This window comes from Salvia hispanica, chromosome 1 (assembly GCF_023119035.1).
Source record: "Salvia hispanica cultivar TCC Black 2014 chromosome 1, UniMelb_Shisp_WGS_1.0, whole genome shotgun sequence".
Taxonomy (NCBI): Eukaryota; Viridiplantae; Streptophyta; class Magnoliopsida; order Lamiales; family Lamiaceae; genus Salvia; species Salvia hispanica.
This window is the reverse complement of record NC_062965.1, coordinates 41108504-41130333: the sequence shown is the minus strand read 5'-3', so window position 1 is coordinate 41130333 and position 21830 is coordinate 41108504. Positions and strand designations below refer to the sequence as shown.

Below are 21830 nucleotides of genomic sequence, written 5' to 3'. Positions count from 1 at the left end.
TGAAAGAGGAATTTATTATTCAGAAATCTGCGCAGTTGGAATTTATTCCACGAATAATAAATAAAGTTTCAAACTAGAAAAACTCTTTGGAGAATTAATTTAATTCTAGTCACATAGCAGACAAAAGAATTAAATTGACGGATCAAGATAATCTTAAACGCGGAAAATATTATAAAATAAAATGGACCCAAGTTATTTGTAATTTGGTGATTTAAGTGGGAGTGCAATATTATTCTTTAGTGGAACAAAATAATATTCCATTGATAATATATTAAATCATGGGTCATTTGATTTAATTTGTAATTTATCTAATGGGTGAGCCCAACACTTAAGTCATTCCATGGATCCCCAACCTAGCCCAACAAGTCCATTATAAATAGTGATGAGATGTGGAAACCCTAGCACACCATTCATTCACAACACTCCTCCCCTAAACCCTAGAAGCCGTCGCCGGCTCTCTCTCTCTCTCCTTGCCTCGGTTTTCGTGCCTTGGCACGTGGGAGAATTAGGGTTTTGTTTTGTTCTTGTTCTATCCTAATTCATAGGCTTAGATCAAGACATTATCGAGTTTGTGATTGGGTTTCTCTAGATCTCTTCAAGACTATTATTGATTATTCAAGATCCGCCCACACGGATGGATGATCAAGGACTAGGGAATAGGTTGGAAGATTCACGGTCGATAAACCAAGGATCTCCGGGTGGTGCAGCTAGCAACTTCGATCCTATGATGGATCAAAATGAGGTAACAATCGAATCTACATCAAATTGCATGATTATGTGTTTATTTGATGTTATATCTATAGATCTATGTTAATTGCATGAAATTGGAGTCGAATGCATAATCACCTAAATAGATCCGGTCAAGGACCTGTTTGGTTTCCGTGTCTTCCGCTGCGGTAGTCCCAACATCTTCGCCTCCTGGCGGGCGTATCCACTGTCCCCGGCGTTTTGTGCAATTTCGGGATCTTGAGCAAAACGCCCGGTCGGGCATGTTTACACTGCTGGTCGGGCATGTTAACACTGCTGCCTTGCAATTGCTGCATTTTTCGCCCCGGATATAAATAAGACCTAGGGTTCGACTTCAAAATAGATTCCACACGCCCCATAAGAGTTTTTCAAAGGTTTTGAGAGTAGATTGAAGAGACGGAGAGTCACAATCATCAACAAGATTGAAGATGAAGACGATTTGTCATTTAATCCACTCTTGGGAGTAGTTTATAGTTTTCCTATGTCCAATTCATTTTCTATGGATTCTTCTTGTGAATTTGCATTGAATATGAGTAGCTAAATCTTTTGTAGAGTTTTGGTGAAGACTACAATTAACGCTTTTGATTAATTCAAGGACTTTTGATTACCTTTGCTCTTGTGATTTCTTTGTTTCGTTCTTGTGCCTTTTCAATTAAATTGCTTAGCTACCAATTGGGTTTGTTGACCTAGTTTTGAGTAATCGAGAGATACCTAATTAGGATTGATAAAAGAATGAACAACACCTAGATAATTTGCATTCGAGAGAAGGAATTCTAGAGTGAGGGCTTGAGCCTTTTGTTTTAAGGAGTTAATTGTTAAGTATTAGAAGGAGACTTCAATATTAATGATTAATCAACTGGTTGAGTGCACTCGAGAGAGGGCTTAGCCTAAACTAGCGGCTTTCCTAGTAATCCTAGAGACTTTAATTGAGTAATCGAAGTTGTTGAATTGTTCGCATCGTGTTCATTGTAGTTGGATCCAAGGCTCTACCGTGTTCTCTTATTTGAAACTTTTCTTTGTTGCGTGCTTTTAGCTTGTTTATGTTTATTTGATTTTCAAAATCAAAACCAACCTTTCCGGATTCTCTAGATAGTAGTCAAAATCGGTTCGTGGTACTTGAGTTGCACAATTTGTCTCTGTGAATACGATACTCTTGACTTGCCTATACTACGATAGCCTCGTACACTTGCGGGTATTTCTCGTGTTAAATAATTCGAGTCAGTATTCCCTTTTGGACGATAGCACTGCAATTCTCTGTTAAGCCCACTATCTTGTACTTCCCCCACTTCCTTTTCCTGCCACCACATCATTAAAAAATTTAGCATAATTGGGCATTTGTTGCAGGGCCTCTACCAGTGGAATGTTGATGTGGACTTTGCTCATTGCTTCCATGAATTTGGCAAACCGAGCGTCAAGTTTCTTGCTCTTCAATCGTTGAGGATACGGGACGGTAACACTGCTATGTGGGGTGTCTGTCTGATTGCTGCTGCCCAGCCGGTGGACCGCCGCGATGGGGTGCGGCGGCCGCCGGGATTTCATCAGTGGCCAGTCCAGAGTCTATCTCGATCTGCTGGGGTGTAGACAGCGGGTCGCCGTGTTGGGGTGGGGCGGACCGCCCCACTTCTTTGGCAGACGTGTTACCAAGCGACTTCTCTGCCTCCCTTCTTCCCCTGCCTAGGTCTCCTGCCTCCGGAGGTTGATATGTAGTTCCACTACGCAGCTGCACGGCGTGGCACTTTCCTTTCAGGTTTACCTCTGGCAGGCTAGGAAGCGTACCTGGGGTGTGCCTGCTTCCTATGGACGTGGCTAGGATCCCAAGGTTAAATTCCAGCATCTGGACTTGAGTAACAAGGGTTGCCAACCCTCTTTCCAAGGTGTTTGTATTTCTTTTTAGATTTTTCAACCGCTGGTTTGTCACCTTTCTATATTCGAAGACTTCTGCGATGCAGATTTCCAGCAGATTCTCCCAATTGGAGTGGGGTTGATCCTCCATACCTGCGCATATTTCAGAAGAACTGTCAGAACAGTAATCTTGTGCATCGTAGGAGAATTCAGAGCAGTTTGGGTCGTAGTATGATCCCCCATTTTGCCGGGAAGTCGTTGCTACGACCCACGCTGAGCAAGATAGCCATCACCAGCATCATTAAATAAACAATCCAACAGTTTCCAAGATGAGATGAGAAGGCTTGGTAACTTCATGGAGTTCTGTGCAGGTGATGATAAAGTTTACCGTAAACCTACAAAGGGAAACGATGCATGATTACAAAACCATTTGCCTACCCATGGAGTAGATTCATCATACTCTCTCCTCTTTCCTCTCTCTCTTTCTCAAACATAGTTATAATCATATTCCCACAAGAATCAAGGGATACTCTAGCTTCTCTATGTTACTGTACTTTTCTTTCATAATATTACTTGTTTTTATACTACCTACCTATTCATAAATACACAATCCAACTGTTCCAGGAAATTGCAACATGCATATTCTAATTAACCAAAAAGAAAAAGAAACTGATACACAGAGAAAAAGAAATGGCTTTGATCATAGCTATTTACAGTTGCATAAACATAATTACCTCAATATGTAACAGTTCAAACAATCTAAATGTGATCTAGTATTATACAAGATGAAGATGATAAAGGACAAAATGTACAGTAGAACTATTTTCTTTCTGGTGTTGCAGTTAAAATATGTTCAAAGTGATTATTTTGATTCTTAAGCCAGGTTAGTTCGTTTCTCCCGAGCATGTTGAATACTCGTAATAGATTAAAGAGTACAACAATGCACAAAATTTTCTTTCTTGATGTACATGATAAGGTGAACTAAGCATCTCACTTTCCACTTACTAGTGTAGGTGGATTGATGAAAATTCCTCGCAGCTTTCTGCTCGGGGGGACATAGCTAGTTCCAACCACTTTAGTTTCTTCCAACGAGCTTCTCTAGCGGATGCAGATCCAGGGCGTGTTCTGGCCTGAACTCATGCCTTGTCAAAACCATAACTAGATGTCTCTGCTCAAGACAGACACATCAGTTTTAATGACAAGAGTGTCATAAGGAAATATCTATCATTATCAACAAAGTTCTCAAGGGAGAAGCTTATCCCAAAATAATGCTAGAGATCTTCAATTCTATCACCATGGCCCAAACTCATCTCCTAAACTACCAGAGCACTTTTCTAAATGATGGCCTGGAACATGATTGTTCTGCTACACATGGCAATCTTCTCACTCTTCCATTCTTTTTAACTACCAGAGCACATCTCCTAAAATAATTGTTCTGTTACGAGAGCAAAAAATGTAGCTTGAGGGGAGGTAGAGTTGAGAACTTTCATCGACAAAGAGTGTCAATATTGAAGATTTCCACAAAAATATATAAATATAGCAACAACAAAAATTTCATAGCCCTCTTTTTGCTCTCAAACCCTAATGAAAATAAAATGTAGAATATGCATATAATCAATCACCCATGATCCATCTCATAAATTCAACAAGCCAAAGTGAAATGAATTAAACTAACACAGAGGTTGGTTCCAAGATTCTAAAGCCCTTTTCAAAGAAAACCTGTGTACCTCTTTCTAAATTTTTAATCACTGTTACGGAAAAAGAAATGGCAAATCTGAAAACAAAATGACATAAATATACATCACAAAATGTGGTGAGAGATTCAGGTTTCCAGTGGAGATTAATACCTGATCATCGGCTGTTGAAATCAACTCTCCTAGATTAGGGCGCAGTCATCGCAGAAGAAAGATGAAGAGAGTTGAGAGAAAATAAGAGTGACCCGTTTTTTTGTTATGACCCGCAATAGGATCCGCGTGTTTTTCATTTTTGACCCGTAGAATTGTAATTGTGGATTTTGAATTCTTTCCTTTTAATCTTGGAATTGAAATAACAGAATTGATGGAATTGGAATTAGAATTCAATTCCAAATCCATAAAAAATTATGATACCAAACAGAAAAATTGGAATTAGAACTCCCAATTCCAATTCCATAGCTTGAATTCCATATACCAAACACAGCCTAAGACTCAATTACTATCTGGAAAAGCAAGTAGGTTTTGGAAAACTTTTGAAAACTAGAAACAATAAAAAGCATATAACAACTAAATGCAAATAAAACACAGAGATAAGCGATAGAGATAAGGGAATCCCAGGGATGTGCGTTCACAGTTATGGTTATACAAATTCCAACTACAATACTCTAGCACAGTTTATACTTTGAAAGGACGAATCACCTAGCTTATGCTCATGCGATACAAACGTTGATTACAAAATTAGGGTTGTCAATCCTAACACGTAACTCCAAAAAGCTCCTAAGACCCTTGAAAAGTCCTCACTCTCAATTAAAAGTGTCGTTTTAAGGGAAGCTAATTGTAGCGTCTACTAAGTGAATCTAACTCGCTAGAACTCTGTCACAGTTATGAAGCAAGCTATATTAAATCATACAAGATTGTGTCACTCAATCATGCAACATCAGAACTACTTAGGGAAGAAACAAAGTAAAAACAAAACGGATATTAAATAGAAAAATGAATTTGTATAACCAAAGTCGTTACTAACACATCCCTAGAATCCTATGAGTTTAGTTACACATGATGAAATAAGCTTAAAACAAAGATTGAAGGAAAGACAATTTGAACATAAAACTAAAGCAAATAAAACTCGTAGGTTGAATCCTTGTCGTTCTTGATGTTCTTCTCCAACTCCTTGCACAAATGAAGTACTCTAGCTCTTGATCTCTATGAATTATTTTGCAAGTAGAAACTCTCACTTTTGATGAAACTTGAGGTGTTATTTATAGGGAAAAGCCAATCCTTATTGTAGAAAGAAAAGATCTCCAAAATATGGTAAATCTAGGCGTAATTCTAGGGTTTCTCGGATTCGCCGCCTTTCTCTGGCGGGCCGCCGCACCTTGGCCGGCGGTCGCCGCGTTGGACTCCAGAGAGTCTGTTCCCTCGGCGGCGGACCGCCGCACGACTTCCGTCGGCCGCCGGACGAGACTTCTCTTCCAAGCGTATATTTCCGAGGCGGACCGCTGCATTGATCTGCCTGCCGGGCGCCGGTGGTCGCCGCACACATCCGCGGCGGTCGCCGGTCGCCGTCTGGCTCCAGATTTCCAGACTTTGCGTTTTGGCTCCTTTTTTCGGCTCAATTATGCACGTTTCTCACAAAACACGTTAAAATACCAAAATAGACAAAATATGCAAATAATGAACATGTAGTGTGACTTTGACATAAAAAACAGACCAAATAATGGCCTTAAAATAGTGCAAAATCCGAGCATATCATGCAGCTAGCAACTTCGATCCTATGATGGATCAAGAAGAGGTAACAACCGAATTTACATCAAATTGCATGATTATGTGTTTTTGATGTATTATATCTATAGATCTATGTTTATTGTATGAAATTGGAATCGAATGCATAATCACCTAAATAGATCCATTAAGGACCTGTTTGTTTTCCACGTCTTCCGTTGCGGTAGTTCTAACAATTGGTACATACTGTAGTACCCACCCATCGGTCCCCATCCACTTCCCACGGGTACCGTGGGAGTTTGAGACCCGCTCGTCACTAGAGGAGAGTCGTTGTTCTCCATTTCACGATATTGCTCTTGTACAAAAATTTAGAGAGAGAGAAAACTTGTTTAAACAAGTGGTGTAAATGAAAATGACGTTCAAATCGCGTATATATAGTGTTTCGGAAAAAAAAACACAGCTGGCCGATTGCTCGCCGATCGCCAGCCTACAATGGCGGCGAGCAAATCGGTGAGCGCATCGGCCAGTGACCAACGCTCACCTATTTTCTCGCCGATTTGGCGCTCGCCGCCTACAATGGTTCAGCGAGCGGACCGACCAGCGTCGGGAATCGGCTTGCCGGCCCGTCGCAGCCATTGTGGATGCTCTTAGATACTATATGCATTTTTACATGACCTTCATAAAGAGTTGTCAAATCAGTCAAATCACACATGTATATACCCAATATTTACAATGAAAATTCATTTAAAGATCACTCTCTATGACCGTTGGATAAAATACGACTAAGTGGTCTATCCCTCACTTTTTTTTATTGACCAATTGGATTATACCATTTGTTATAATATCATTAGTCAATAAATATCGTATTTAATATTGAAATATCTTTTATATACTCACTTTGTTCCACTCTAAGTGGAACATTTCTAATCCGACACGAGATTTTATTTAGTTTTGTTTTAACAGTAAAGTGAGAATAAAGTAAGAGAGAGGAAAAAAGTAGAGAGGGTGATATTTCTATATTTAGAAGAGTAAAGGTCAATTTTGGTTATAAACACATGACCAAAATTTGAATTTGGTCCAAAACGTTCACTATTTGTAAAATAGGTCCATAACAAATGAAAATGTCGTCGAAGTAGTCCTTGTTACGGTTCCGTAAAAATTCAAACGGCCATCGCTAATTGCACAGTGGCATGACAATTAGTTTTTTGATGGAACATAAAAAAAGGGACCACTCCGATAAGGATTTCATTTATTATGGACCTGATTTTCAAAAAGTGTATGTTTTGGACCAACTTCGTATTTTGGTCATATGATTAAGACCAAAATTGACCTTTACTCTATTTATAAATGTGTCATTTAGAGTGGGACATCCCAAAAAGAAAAATGTGCACTTAGAGTGGGACATCCCAAAAAGAAAAAATGTGTTACTTAGAGTGTGACGGAGAGAATATTAAATAAAGTATATATAGGGATATGCTAATATGCTAACTAATTTTAAAGTGCAAACTTAACAGTCTATATCTAAAATGGAAAACTCAACAATAAAAAACGCAATCTGCCTACAACTAAAATGCAATATGCTGAAATCCATCTATCACTTCTACAATTGTATATTGCATGTTTTGTGTCAAGTGGCAGCACGAGATTGGATGTACATTAACACTTTAAAAATAGTTAGCATATTAGTATAGGATTGTATTAAAACGACAACCATATTTAAAATGACAACATAGCACCAATGAGGACCCTTAGATTAGCAGATTCAATCTTAGCCTGCCACGTGGCAGGCTTGCTTGCTTATGTATCGCAGATTGCTTTTTTTTTATTATTATTATAAAATTAACTCCTATATGAAGGAGGAAATTACAAATTATAAATAAACTCCCAAGCAAGGAGGAAATTACAACTGATGTCAAGAGGGCTCAAACTCGGCACCTCATACATTGATGTCTAAGCTCTTTGCCCCTAGAACAAAGGCTCTCTTGACTATGTATCGCAGATTGCTTGATTATCTCTAATTTCGTATCTCAGATTGCTTGGATCCATATGCCGAGTTGTTTGTCTATGTATCACATATTGCTTGCCTATGTGTAGTATATTGCTTGCCTGGATTGTCATTTTAGTTATGGTGTCACCATAGTGTTCTGATGATGAAGCTTCCTATGACGAAAATTAAAGCTTCATAATCGTCATTTTAATTTTGGGTTGCATCAGATTGTCATCTTGATCATAATTAAACAAATTGTCATTTTAATTTTAATTATGATCAATCGTTCAATTTTGGGTTGCATCAGATTGTCATTTTAATTATGAGTAAATTGCATTTTAATGGATTGATCATAATTAAAATGACAATCTGATGATGAAGCTTCAAAATTGAACGAATTTTCGTCTTGGTTTGCATCTATTGGTGATGGTGAAGTGAATATTCATCTTCCATATTATTTTGCCTAATGTTGGTGATCCTCTTAAAACCATTATTTCGACCATTTATCCGTCTTATCTGAATCACGAATAGTTGACTAATTGTTTGCGTGATCATGTGACTCTTGCCCCTACTTTACAAGTTGTTTATGAGGTTAATCAGTTCAAGATTTTTTTGGATCAGTGTGCTGGGTGAAATTATTTGACATATTAAACTCTGATAGAACCTCAAATGGTTTTGCTCCAATAAATTCAGTTGAATTTCTGAATAATTCGAAGTGTTGAGGTATCCCTAATTATCAGTTGTTGTTGAAAGTTGGTACTCCTGTGATGTTATTGAGAAATGCAGATAACTCTAATGGAATGTATAATGGCACCCAATTGATAATTACCCGATTAGGTAATTGTTTTTGGAAGCAAGAGTTTTGGGTAGTCATAATATTGGTCATAAAGTTTTGATTCGTCAAATGTCTTTGATACCATTTGATCTAAGGTTGCCGTTCAAATTTCAACGACGACAATTTCCATTGGTTGTGTCGTATGCTATGACAATTAATAAAAATTAAGGTCAATCACTATCGCATGTTGGATTGTTTTTTAGAAAACCTGTATTTATGGACAACTCTATGTTGTTGTATCAAGAGTTACAAGTCGTGAAGGTTTGAAGATTTAAGTTTCTAAAGATGAAGTTGATAGGAGTGATGATTCCATTATTAATGTTGTTTACAAAGAAGTGTTTCAAAACTTATGAATTTTTTGTTCGGTGTTTGCTTCTAAGTTTTGTTTCTGCTTTTTAAAATGTATTTTTGGTCCCTATAACTTATGAACTACCCATCCGTCTCATTAAAAATGAAATGTTTTTCTTTATGTGTTGTCCCATTTATAATGAAATGCTTCCTAAAATAAAAACAACATCATCTCTACTTTTTCCTTTATCTTACTTTTTTAGTTTGCCCCATCATCTCTACTTTTTAATTGTGTATTTTTTTTATTTTCTAGTATTTTAATTATGTATTTTTTTTCCTTTATCACAGTCGTCGACAAAGTAATTTTCTATGATTTTAATTGTGTATTTTTTTTTATTTTCTAGTATTTTAATTATGTATTTTTATTTCTAGGAATTTTAATTATGTATGTTTTAAATTATGCACTTTTTAATTTTTTGGATTTTAATTTGTAATTTTTTGGTTTTTTAATGAAGTATTTTTTTTTCCATTAGATGTTTATTTTTATTAGTTGCATTTTAAATTGAAAAATATAAATAGTGAGATCCATGAATAATGAATAGAAGAGATAGTTAAGAGATAGAGGGAGGATGGAGTAAAACGTATTGTGGGGCCATGAGTTGCGAAAGGAAGAAATGGATATGGATGGATAAAAGATAAAGTTGTGACTTGTAAATAATCTTATAGTGTCAAATCTTCACGACATCTATGTAAACCCTAAAATCTTTTTACATAAATTTGTATTTATATATAATAACTTGCGCTATGCTTAAATTGTAAAGATTTTATGAGAAAGATTTTATTGAACAAGATATAAGACAAATATGTCATCTCAATATTAGCAATAGCGAGAATTGAAATTTGAACGGATCCTTTATACTCCCCCGTCCTAGCTTAAGTGAGACGTATTCCTTTTTGGTACGTCCCAACTAAGTGAGATGTTTCCTTTTTTGGCAACAATCAATTCACTCCTCTCTTGTACTTTATCATCTTTCTTACTTTATTCTCTCTTTTTCTTTCTTACTTTATCATCTCTCTTACTTTATTCTCTCTTTCTCTTTCTTAGTTTAACCTCTCTCTTTTTTTTATCTCTTTCTTTTTCGTATTTTACCCTCTCTCTTACTTTATACTAATAATTTAATTCACTAACCACCACTACCTAAATTCTTGTGCCAAAATAGAAACGTCTCGCTTAGGCTGGGACGGAGGGAGTAGTTGGTTGGGTTTGATACTTTGAATTGGAATGACAGGTTGGGCAAATATTATATTATTAAATTATTTATACTGAATTCAAATCTATTTGTGCAAATATTATATTATTTAATAATAATTTTATTTCAACTATTTACACTAAATTTAAAAGAATATTTTCTGTTCCCTTCGTCCCAGAAAGTTTGTTATGTTTTTCCATTTTCGTCTGTCCCATAAAATTTGTCACTTTTCACTTTTTACCATTTTTGGTAGTGGACCTCATATTTTACTAATGCATTCCTACTCATATTTTATTAACAAACTACTAATATATAAAAGTAGAACCACATTCTATTAACTTTTTCAACTCAATTTCCATTTCATTTCTTAAAACCCGTGTCCGATCAAAGTGTGACAATAATTATGGACGGAGGGAGTACTTTTTTCCACTCATAAACTTTGAAAAAATATTAATTTGTTTAAGTGTAAATCGAAAAATAAGTACTCCATCCGCCCAATTAGAAATGAAACATTCGCTTTTCGGCATGAGATTTTATGTATTGTTGTTATGTGAGTTAATGGGGAGAGAATAAAGTAAGAGAGATAAAAAAGTAGAGATGGTTTTTCGATCTCCGTTTTCACATGATGGGTTTTTCGGCCATGAAGCAAGCTGACATGGCTGCTGAGTGTATAAGCTGACGTAATTGGTGACGTGTCAAACTTTCTTCTTTATATACCCGGTATTGGGTAGAGCCAGCGTTGGCTAGGTAAGCATCCTGTAGTAAGATATTATACGCCAATTTTTTAGTTCGTGAAAAAACTGAAATTTGGCAAACTCGTCTCTGGGTGAAACAAAGAAGGGCAAAACTCGTAAATGATATACTTATGACGCAAAATCGTAAATGAAGGGCAAAACTTTTGCCAAATTTCAGTTCTTTCCACAAACTAAAAGATTGGCGTATAATGTACATTCGGTCGCCATTTTCACATGACGAGTTTTTCAGCCATGAAGCAAGCTGACGTGACTGCTGAGTGTACAAGCTGCTGACGTGCCAAACTTTCTTAAAAGCCACAAACTATTCCCATTTATGGTTTTTCCAGTTGACGTGGTTGCTATGTGTATTGACGTGTTAAAATTATGCTTACTCTCAAATTCACTCCACATCACTCTCAAATCAGTGCCGAAAACGATGAGCACGGCACAGTGAGGGGCTTCTACGGGGCGGTGGAGGAGTTGCTTTCTTGCTTCTTAAATGCCGCCACGTCGACTGACCATGAATTTTCCCCGCTCTGCTTCCTACACAGGATAAATAACAGCAAGAGAAGCAGCCCTAGAACAGATCCAATTGCAATTCCCGCAATGGCGCCACCAGAGAGCTTCTTCTTCCCTCCACTGGCTCCACGGGTTTAAACCATCCATAGTTTATTGTAGTTCAACAATAAATTACACACTTGAAGTTTAAACTATTCTCATTCCATTCATTTTATTGAGGCTCGTCTTTCCTAATGTCAAAAATATACTACTCCCCTTGTCTCCTAAAAATAGAAACCCTTTTCTTTTTAATCCATCCCCTAAAAATAGAAACTTTTTATTTAAGGAAATTTCATTTTCTCTAATTAGATAGGACTATGGGTGGCAAAATGAGCAGTGGGTAACAACTAACTGGTAATTCCCATCCCGAGTATTGGGAACCCACTACCTGACGACAACAGGAAACAAGGCGAGATTGAGTAGTCTGTCTTAGAGTTTTGTTGGTAGGGGTATACACGATATCGGCACGGATATACCCATTAATCCCGTTAATAGCTATATACGCATCTTTCAATATTTTATTTTAAAATATTGTTGTCAGACTCACACCAATAAATATACGTAAAGCTACCAAAATTAATACTGTAAATTGGAGAACATTGTTGTCTATTATTATTAGAAGAGGAAATTTTTTTTTATACATGATGGTATAGTTTTTCTTTTTCTCTCACAATAATCAAATATTAATAATAGTAGAGAGTCGGAAAAAGATATGCGAGCTTCAACAATCTTAGTTGTTTTACGAACCCAAATTTTGGTTTGAAGCACTTTTGATTGAAGGGTCAAACACAATATACTCAAACTTGGAAACCTCACAATATCACATATAGAAGCACCTATTTTAGGTTGGCTAATATGTCGCGGGACGGGTATTGGAACATCAAATTTGGCTGAAATCGGGTACAGGTATCCGCGGGTAACCCGTTTCACCACCCCTAGATGATACCCATTTTCTACTAACACAATTTTCTTTCTATCTTTCTCTTACTTTACCAATTTTGTATTAAAATCTGTGTCATTTCTAAAGTTTCTATTTTTAGGAGATAGAGAGTATAAAATAATTCTTCACATAATAAGACACTCAAATACTAATGACAACAATTCAATCCATACGAAGTTCTTCATATTGTTAAAAAATAACTGTCACAAACTTAAAAGTAAATTGTTTTTTTTATTTGAATAACGCAATCCTCCACTACTTTAGTTGAATTATTTTCCTTGAAAATAAATTGTGTTGCCAACCCCTTCTTTGAGTTACAGAAGAGAAATTAAGTAGAAGAAAGGATTAAAGAAGCCTTCATACTAGCGAACATCATAGTTTTATGTCTGATCGATACATAAACAAAAACGAAGGAAAACAGGCAGGGCACAATGAAGTGGCCTAAAAGTGCGACCTAGCAATTCAAAAACCAAAAGCACAATGCAGATTGAAGCCACATGCACTTTCACATAGATCAGTAGTACTTTGGGCACACGAATACAAGGCGATTTCCTACTTCTTACGCAAAAGGAAGAGAAAAAAAAGGATGTAGATGGCATGGAACGTATATCTTCACCTTAAGCTGATCACAATATCGAACAGGCTTTTTGAGCCTTTCCCTTCTTTTTCTTTTGCTTGGGTGGCTGGAGAACAACTTTAATCGCAGCATCAAAAACTGCTTTCACATTCTGTTTTGAAAAGGTATATTACAAAACAAATTCACTTTTGTGTCTTGAGTGAAAGTGGTTTTAATAAAAAGTAGGCAACTCATACCTCTTGTGTTTTTGAACTACATTCAACATAAGATGGAGATGCAATCAATTTCCTCAGCTCCTCTCCCTGTAAGTTTAGAGTAACAAGAATAAAATCTATAGGAATAGAGCCTCGCCATCACAAAAACCAGCAACAAATGCTAGAAATATATATATATATATATATATATATATATATATATATATATATATATATATGGGGTATACTAGTATAACAACTAATTTTAAAGTTACAATGTACATCCAACCACGTGCTGCCACATGGCACGAAAAATGCAATATTGTATACAGAAAAATGCAATACGCATTTGTAGAAGCTATAAATGAATTTCGGCAGATTGCATTTTTGTTATATGCAGATTGCATTTTTTATTGTTAAGTTTTGCATTTTAGATATTGACTGTTTAAATTGCATTTTATATATAGACGGATTGCATTTTTATATATGAAAATGCAAAACTTAACAATAAAAAATGCAATTTATGTGAAAATGCAAAACTCAACACTATAAAATGCAATTTACATACAACAAAAATGCAATCTGCGAAAATGCATGTACAACTAGATTGCATTTTTGTGTATAAAATATTGCATGTTTTGTGCCACATACATGCAGCAGATTGGATGTACGTTGTGACTCTAAATAAGGGGGCACCCTAGTGCTCCCCTATATATATATATATATATGAGAGTGATCAATTGCTAATTTTCAAACTAAGACTAAATCTTAGCCATTAGATTAGAAGATCTAGTGGTTGAAATAATGCCACATGGATTATATTTTTAATTAAGAAAATTAATAAATAAAATTAGAGGGTATTAATATCAATTCCCTCTCATTAAAATCATCTTAAAACTTTAAATTTACGTAACTCTCTCGATTTAAATTATTTTTTCGCAAAAAATATATCAAATTAAAGATAATTTTATAAGGATTCCAACGAGATCTCAATTGCATATGTTCCGACGACGTTCGGATGATGAAATTTGATATTTTTTATTTTAGTTTTCGTAAATGTTGATAACCAGATTTTTATCAACAAATACATCAAAAAATCTCAATAAAACCATGTAAAAATCTCAATAAATATGTGTTGATATTTTCTTGTAGTAGTATTGATATTCTTATGTCACATTGTTAATATTTGTAATACATTATGTTGATATAAAAAAACATTCACGAAAATTATCATATGATAACATAATGACGATATTACCCTTTTGTTGATATTTTGTCTACTATTTATTGAGATTCGTAAGATTTAATCTCATCCACTCATTTTAAAATCTAAGGGTGGAGATTTGGTCTTGATTTTAGATTAGTGTGCTATAAGCATTAGAATATGACCATATATATATATATGGGTACATTACTATGGTGCCACCATAGATAGGATAACACCATACCACCAATATAGTCCGTTAGATCTCATTTATGGACGCCTAGGATTTAGTTTCGTGAAAAAACACGGGTTTGCAATCTACTGTATTAGATATTGCAGTCGTGGTAATCTGCAACATTGTTGTGGTAAGACTGCAATATTCAATGAACAATACTGCAATCTGGTAACGTAAAATTAGAAATTTCCTATTTTACCCCTCCGTGTTTTTACACGTGGCAGCATGACAAACACACGATTTTCAGATCCAATGCATGGTGGTATAGTGTTACATACTACCATTCCTAGCCATTGGTCATATATACACGTGGACGAATAATCATCTGCCACGTGGCAATCATAAAAAATTCACAAGGGCAAATTTACGCGGACTGCATCATCCAATACTCGCATCCAATACTCTAGACTGCAATATCCAATACTAGATCAAGTAAGGTGTCGCTGCTCTAATATCCAATACGCTTAGACCTAGTAATCTAGATTGTTGTAGATTGTTGTCTAGCTTTTATTGCAGTCTAGCATATATAATATTGCAATCTAGCGTATAGTTGACATGGATTATATATATATATATATATATATATATGGATGTAATAAGATGACAACCCTCTTTATTGTAACACCATACCACCATTTGCGCCATCGATTCAAAATCAAAAGCTTGTTTCATGTCACACGCAGAAACACGAGGGGTAAAATAGAATACTTAATTTTATGCTACTAGATCGCTGTGTTGTTCATTAGAATATCGCGCTTCATTTCACAACAACAATATCATGCAGCTTTACCACGATCGAATATCTAATGCAAGAGATCGCAATATCTAATACATAGACTCGCAAACCCGGTTTTTTCACGAAACTTAATCCTAGCGCCCATAGACGATGATCTAACTGATATATGGTGGTATGTGTTATCCTATCTATGGCTAGGCATCATAGTGCACCCCTATATATATATATAGATGATCAAAACAAGTATGTGTTTAAATCTCGTAAATGCACCAAATCTTGCCCTGGATTAGATGATCTAATGGTCAATAATTAACCCAAAACACGGAAGGTCATAATTAAGTAGTTTTAGGTCATATTATAAGATTTGGATTTATGTCATGTTAAGATCATTTTAAAAATAAACTAACTATGACCTAAAAATGTCTTACGTAGACCGGTTCCATTTCGTATTTAAACGGCTTCATGATCAAAACCCTATATATATATATATATATATATATATATATATAAGGCGATATAACCAAGGCCACGACTTTCCCCTGACATTGGTGATTGGTACAGCCGGGATGATTTTCAAAGAACTCCTTATCATCCCGAAGATCCAAACCACCACAAGTTACTATCGACAAGATATAAACCCTTCATACAATGTATTAATGCCAATTTTAACTTATAAAAAAAAAAATACGAATACAAAAGATTATATAGTAAACACACATCTTGATTTTCCATCCTTGAAATTCAAGATTAATCATGAACAAATTTTCAACAAGTGGTTGTTAAAATACAAAATGCTGCAAAAGTAGCTGTTCATGAAGACTTCTTCCTATGAACTTTTTTTTCCTTCATATGAACTCATACTGACCAAAACATATGCATTAAAAAGATATAAGCACAAGAATCATACAGCCGCTGTCGCAACAAACAAGGTCAGCAAGATTAATACAGTTACAAAAGACCCCCCGACTCCCAATCATGTTTACATTTGACATTTAACTTGCAACATGGGGGAAAGTCTTTTGAAGAAGACAACGATTTTAATGAATAAAGTCCAGGAGGTGACCAAACTAAGTTGAACTCTTAAGACTATCACATCACAGCTTCTAGAAGCAAGAAAGGATGTTGATGTCACCTAGACATTATTATCAACGTATTAAGCTTATCAGAAGTATCATCAGCTAAAATATGGGCAAACATTCACTTAAATACTTTTTATCCTACATAACAAGAATAATGGGTTACAAAATGGATGTTCTGGTCATACATACTAAACATAAGAGTCTCTCACTCTTGGTTCATGTATATTATTCCAGGTGATAGCTAAGTGTTTGGGACAGAAGAATTAGGGGAGTGGCAGAGAACATGAAGCTGACACAAACATATTTTTCAGGCTTTAATCGTAATTTTCCCATATCAATAAACCTAATATCACCAGGAGCATCTTTAACAAGGAAACTAACTGGTACATGTACTTATGAATTTTGGGATTCACCAAGTTTTGTGCCAACAAGAACTATAGGGACACCAGGAGCGTAATGCTTCAATTCAACCACTGAATTAGAAATGCACCAGAGCCCAAAAAAAAAAAGGACAATTAACAAAACAATTTGGGGCCAAAAAAAAATAGAAAACATGAAAAAAAGGGAAAGATGAAATAACACACTGTAAAGTGAATAAATCCTCACCTTCTTGGAAACATTTTCATAGCTAGCCTTGTGATAAGAGAAAATGCCAGAATGAAAACATCAGCTCCACGATAACTCAAAGGCCGTAATCTGTTGTAGTCCTCCTGCCCTGTTTCACAGAACAATAACCATCGCTCATATGTTAGAACCATAATAAGAAACAGAAATAAGTTTATCCGCATGCGTAGGAGAATTCTCTTCGGCATATTGCTATTAGTTACCAGCAGTATCCCACAGGCCTAGGTTAACAGTGGCTCCATTAACGACAACATTGGCACTGAAATTATAAAACACAGTAGGCACATAATCCTGTTGCGTAAAAAAAAATTGTTAAAATATATATGATGGAATAATGGATCACATTTCAGAGAATTAAGTGTAGCATCAATAACATCCAAATCAACACGAGCAATCTGCTTTCAGGATTATCAAGGCAAAAATAAGATGAAATAACATAGGAATAAATCAGAAAAGAAAAGAGAAAGTTAGGATTAGAAAAGAAGAATAGGAAATTCCTCTTAGAGAAAAAAATCACCTATCAAAACTGGCAATATGATTCTCACAATCATGAAGCAAAAAGTTGAAATTGATACATAAAAAATGTTGGTATTTTTGGAATCCCCACAAGACCAGTAACTGACTGTGTGCATAATTTAGTGACTAATAAAGCCAGAAATTCAAATCAATTAACCTAATCCTAGTTCATAATTATAACAAAAATGAATAAAATGTTAGACCGTGGGGAAGGTGTTGCTGGTATAGGAAATCAAGAGACATGTCTTTCCAACCGCACCATCGCCCCCCGTCACACACTTGATGAATCTGGAAGCGCTCATTCTAACTATCTCTGCTATCTGTCTCTCTCTCTCTCTGATTACCAGAAATGCTCAATACAGACGTTGAAAGTGCAGAAACGGTTTCTTCCCATTGTTCAAAGCTAGATTATCAATGAATTCGAACCCTAACCATGTACGGAATCAAAATCTAGAGAGAGAAACAAGAATAATATGGTTAATTGATAATAGTGGTCTTCACGCATATAGCTGCAATTGAACCGCTCTCTTCTCCCCCACCGTTTTTCTCGCTCAATAATCACTAATTTCCACATTTTAACTTCATTTTTCAAATTTTTTAAACTATCAAAGTTAAAATAAGGTTAGGCTTTTCACCATTATACCCGGGTGTGAGAAAAAAACCGAAAATAGAATATCCGAATCGAATCAAACTGAGATTTTAAATTCAGTTTGGTTTTTTGGTTCGGTTTTAAAAATACAAAGTTTAGATTTTTCAATGCGATTCGGTTCAGTTTGGGCGAAGTACAAAAACGAAAAACTGAAAAACCGAATTATAGTTTGAAATATAATCTCAATTTAATATACTATATTATAGTTTGAACACTCCCTGTATTATATATTATATATAATATATATTCTTTTAATATATTCTATATATTATGTTATTATATATATTCTATCAATTTTATATTTCAAAATATGATTCTTTTCTTTTTATTTCGCCCAAACGAACCCAAAAAATTTGAAAAAAATTTTTTTTTAAATATATATTATATTTTTCTATATATAATATAAAAAATATTATACATATATATATAAATTCCATTTTTTTATATTTCATATAATTTTAGTTTTTTCACAGTTCATTCATTTTTGGTTGCTTGGTTTGAACTTTAAATTCGGGTTTTGGGGTTTAATTTAGGGAAAACCGATTCGAAACCCGAATGCTCACCCCTAATTATACCTATCTAATTTTTTTGCAAAATTAGAGTTGCAATTTAGATATTCTTGAGATAGCATGGCTACCTGATCAAATAAATGAAATTTACAGTGGTAAATGGTCAATTTTTTTTTTTAATGAAATTTGGTCAAATTTTAGTCATATTCATAACTTTAAAAAATAGATACCAAAAGTCATAACTAAACTTTACGCTGATTTATGACTGATACTTTCCTTTAATCCGTAAACCCTGGGCCCAAAAAAAATTAGTCGGGTTCCACCAAAGGCTACTTGTGGTTGATGCACTTTTTATTAAAACTAAAAATATCCCAAGTATAAAGTAGATCTAGTAAAACTCAAGGTTAGTACGGGTCGAACACGGAATAATATCACGTAATCGACTACCTTCTACTAAGCCCTTTTTCTATTTGGAAACCAAGGATTTTTGAAAACGTTTTAGAAAAAAAAAAGTACCGAAAGCGGTAAACAACTAAGTGCAACAAAAAATAGAGATAAAGAATGGAGATAAGAGAATTCCAGTGATGTTCACCCATGGTTATACAAGTTCCAACTACAATACCTAGACAGCTTTATACTTCGATAAACGAGTCACACTAGTTATGCCCATGCGGTACAAGCATAGATTACTAAAACTAGGTTGTCAATCCTAGATTCGTAACTCCTAAAAGCTCCTAAGACCTTAAAAGTCCTCACTCTCAACTAATAAGGCGCTTTAAGGAAGCAACTGTAGTGTCTATTAATGGATCTAACTCGCCAACCTCTTCTCACGATTATGTAGCAAGATATATTAAATCTTCATCGAATGTTCACTCAAACATGAAGTGTTACTAAACAACTTAAGAAAGAAACTAAGAAAACAAAATGGATATTAAATAGAAAAAAGGAATTGTATAACCCAAGTTGTTATTAAAACATCCCCCGAATCCATGAGTTTAGTTACACGTGGTAGAATAAGCTAAAAACATAGAATGAAGGGAAAAGAATGAACATAAGAACTAAAAGCAACATAACCCAAAGGGTGAACCTGAGCCTGATCTTCTTTGATTCCGTTTCCCAAATCGCACAATGAAGAACCCCTCAATTTTATGCTCTAGAATTATGAGGCAAAAAGATGATAATAATGAAGAGGTTCGGGGGGTATTTATGGGGAAAAATCGAACCTAGTTGAATAAGGAAAAAGGGGGCTAAATTTGGTAAAACCCGAGAAAAAATAGTAAAACTGGCACAAATTTTTTTGAGAGGGCCCGCCCACTAGAGCCCCCAAGGGACAACGGGGAAAACCGAAACCGAATCGGGACTGCCCAAACCAAAACCAAAAAATATGCTAAACCAAAACATGAATTTTAAACCGTGGTTCGTCCAAATTTTTCAACAAACCGGACAACCGCCCTGGACGCCAACCTACCATGGTTTCCCCAACCCCAAAAATGATAAATTTAAACATAGTTAATCCTTATATTAAAACTATACTCCATTAAATAAAACATTCAATGATCCCATGAGTTTTATACTCTTTTATAAATAACTTTTATTTTTTGATTTGGAATATCCTAAAAAAATAATTGGGGGAAAATTTTGTAGCAAAAAAAACTTTATAATACTATTTGGTAAAATTGGAGGTAATTTGAAAAAAAATAAGGTAAAAAATAATAAAATAAAAAAAACTAAATTACAAGAGGAGTCTTTGTTTTAGGTTTTGGTAATAACTTTATAATATATTTTCGATTTTATTAATTAACATATTTTTTTTCTAGGAATCTAGGAGAGGGTAATTATTAATAAATATTTATTCAACAATTTTTAATAAACTTAAAAAATTGATTACTTTAAATAAAGTATAATAAATTAACATTGGTTAATGTTGTATTTCAAAATTGATTAGTTGATCTTAAAATGATTTTGACGGGGGTTTGGGGACTATTCAAAAAGATTAAAAAAAAACCATTTTTTTTTTTTTATTTATTTATTTATTCTTTAAAAGTTGATTTTAAATTCAAATTGATCCATTTTCTCTATTTTTATCTATATTAAATATTTCTCTCTATCCTTACTTACACTCACCTCATTTTAGTGTTAAAAAGAATTTCTCAATTCAATCTCTAAATTTTAAAAACTATCCATTTCCTTTTTCCCAAATTTATTTTATAATTTAAAAACTATATCGAAAAAAAAAATTGCCCCAAAAAACCGTAAAAACCGCAAAACCAAAACCCCAAACCGCTACGAACCGCCCAAAAACCGGGGGCCCAACCGAAACCAAACCAAACCGGGAAAGCCTCACGGCCCTTCCGGCCCATTTTCCCCCAACCGGTTTCCGAACCAAAACCCGGCTCATTTTAAAAAGGGTGTGTCAGCCGATTGGGGCCCCCGGCCGCCCCCGTTTCCGTTTTTTTCCCCCCTTTTTTGGGTTTCCTGCCGGGGTTTTTATTTTGTACGGCCGCCCAAATTATTCAGAAACTGAGTTTCCCCGGGGGGGGCCGCCGCGCATTCCCGGGTCGCCGGGCTTCCGATTTTCGACAACTTTAAAAAGGGGTAGGATCGAAAATTTCCAACGGCCGCCCCAAGAAAACACTTGACGACTTTTGCGGGGGTTTCCGCATTTCCAACTTCGATTTTTTCCCCCTTTCTTTTTAGCTCAAATGCACAAATCTAAAAAACATGTCAAAAATACCAAAATAGATAAAATATGCAAAATATGCACATGAAGGGTTTTTGACTTTTAAAAAGACCAAAAATCCTTTTTAAACAATACAAAACCAAAACCATCAGGGCCCAAAGTGACATTTTCCCCCGGGGCCATACGAGGGTTTTAAGGACTCTACCCTTTGGGGGGGCCGCCACACGTCC

General features: G+C 35.2%; 1 long non-coding RNA gene and 1 pseudogene across 1 annotated transcript; both read right to left on the bottom strand.

Moving 5' to 3' along the window:
- Positions 1-12930: 12930 nt before the first annotated feature.
- Positions 12931-13487, bottom strand: LOC125221104. Its single transcript, XR_007176369.1, has 2 exons — positions 13411-13487; positions 12931-13325 (listed from the first exon to the last, which is right to left on the bottom strand). It is a non-coding gene; the product is annotated as an uncharacterized LOC125221104 (long non-coding RNA).
- Positions 13488-17015: 3528 nt separating this feature from the next.
- LOC125196798 lies at positions 17016-18292 on the bottom strand (annotated as a pseudogene).
- Between the last annotated feature and the right edge of the window lie 3538 nt (positions 18293-21830).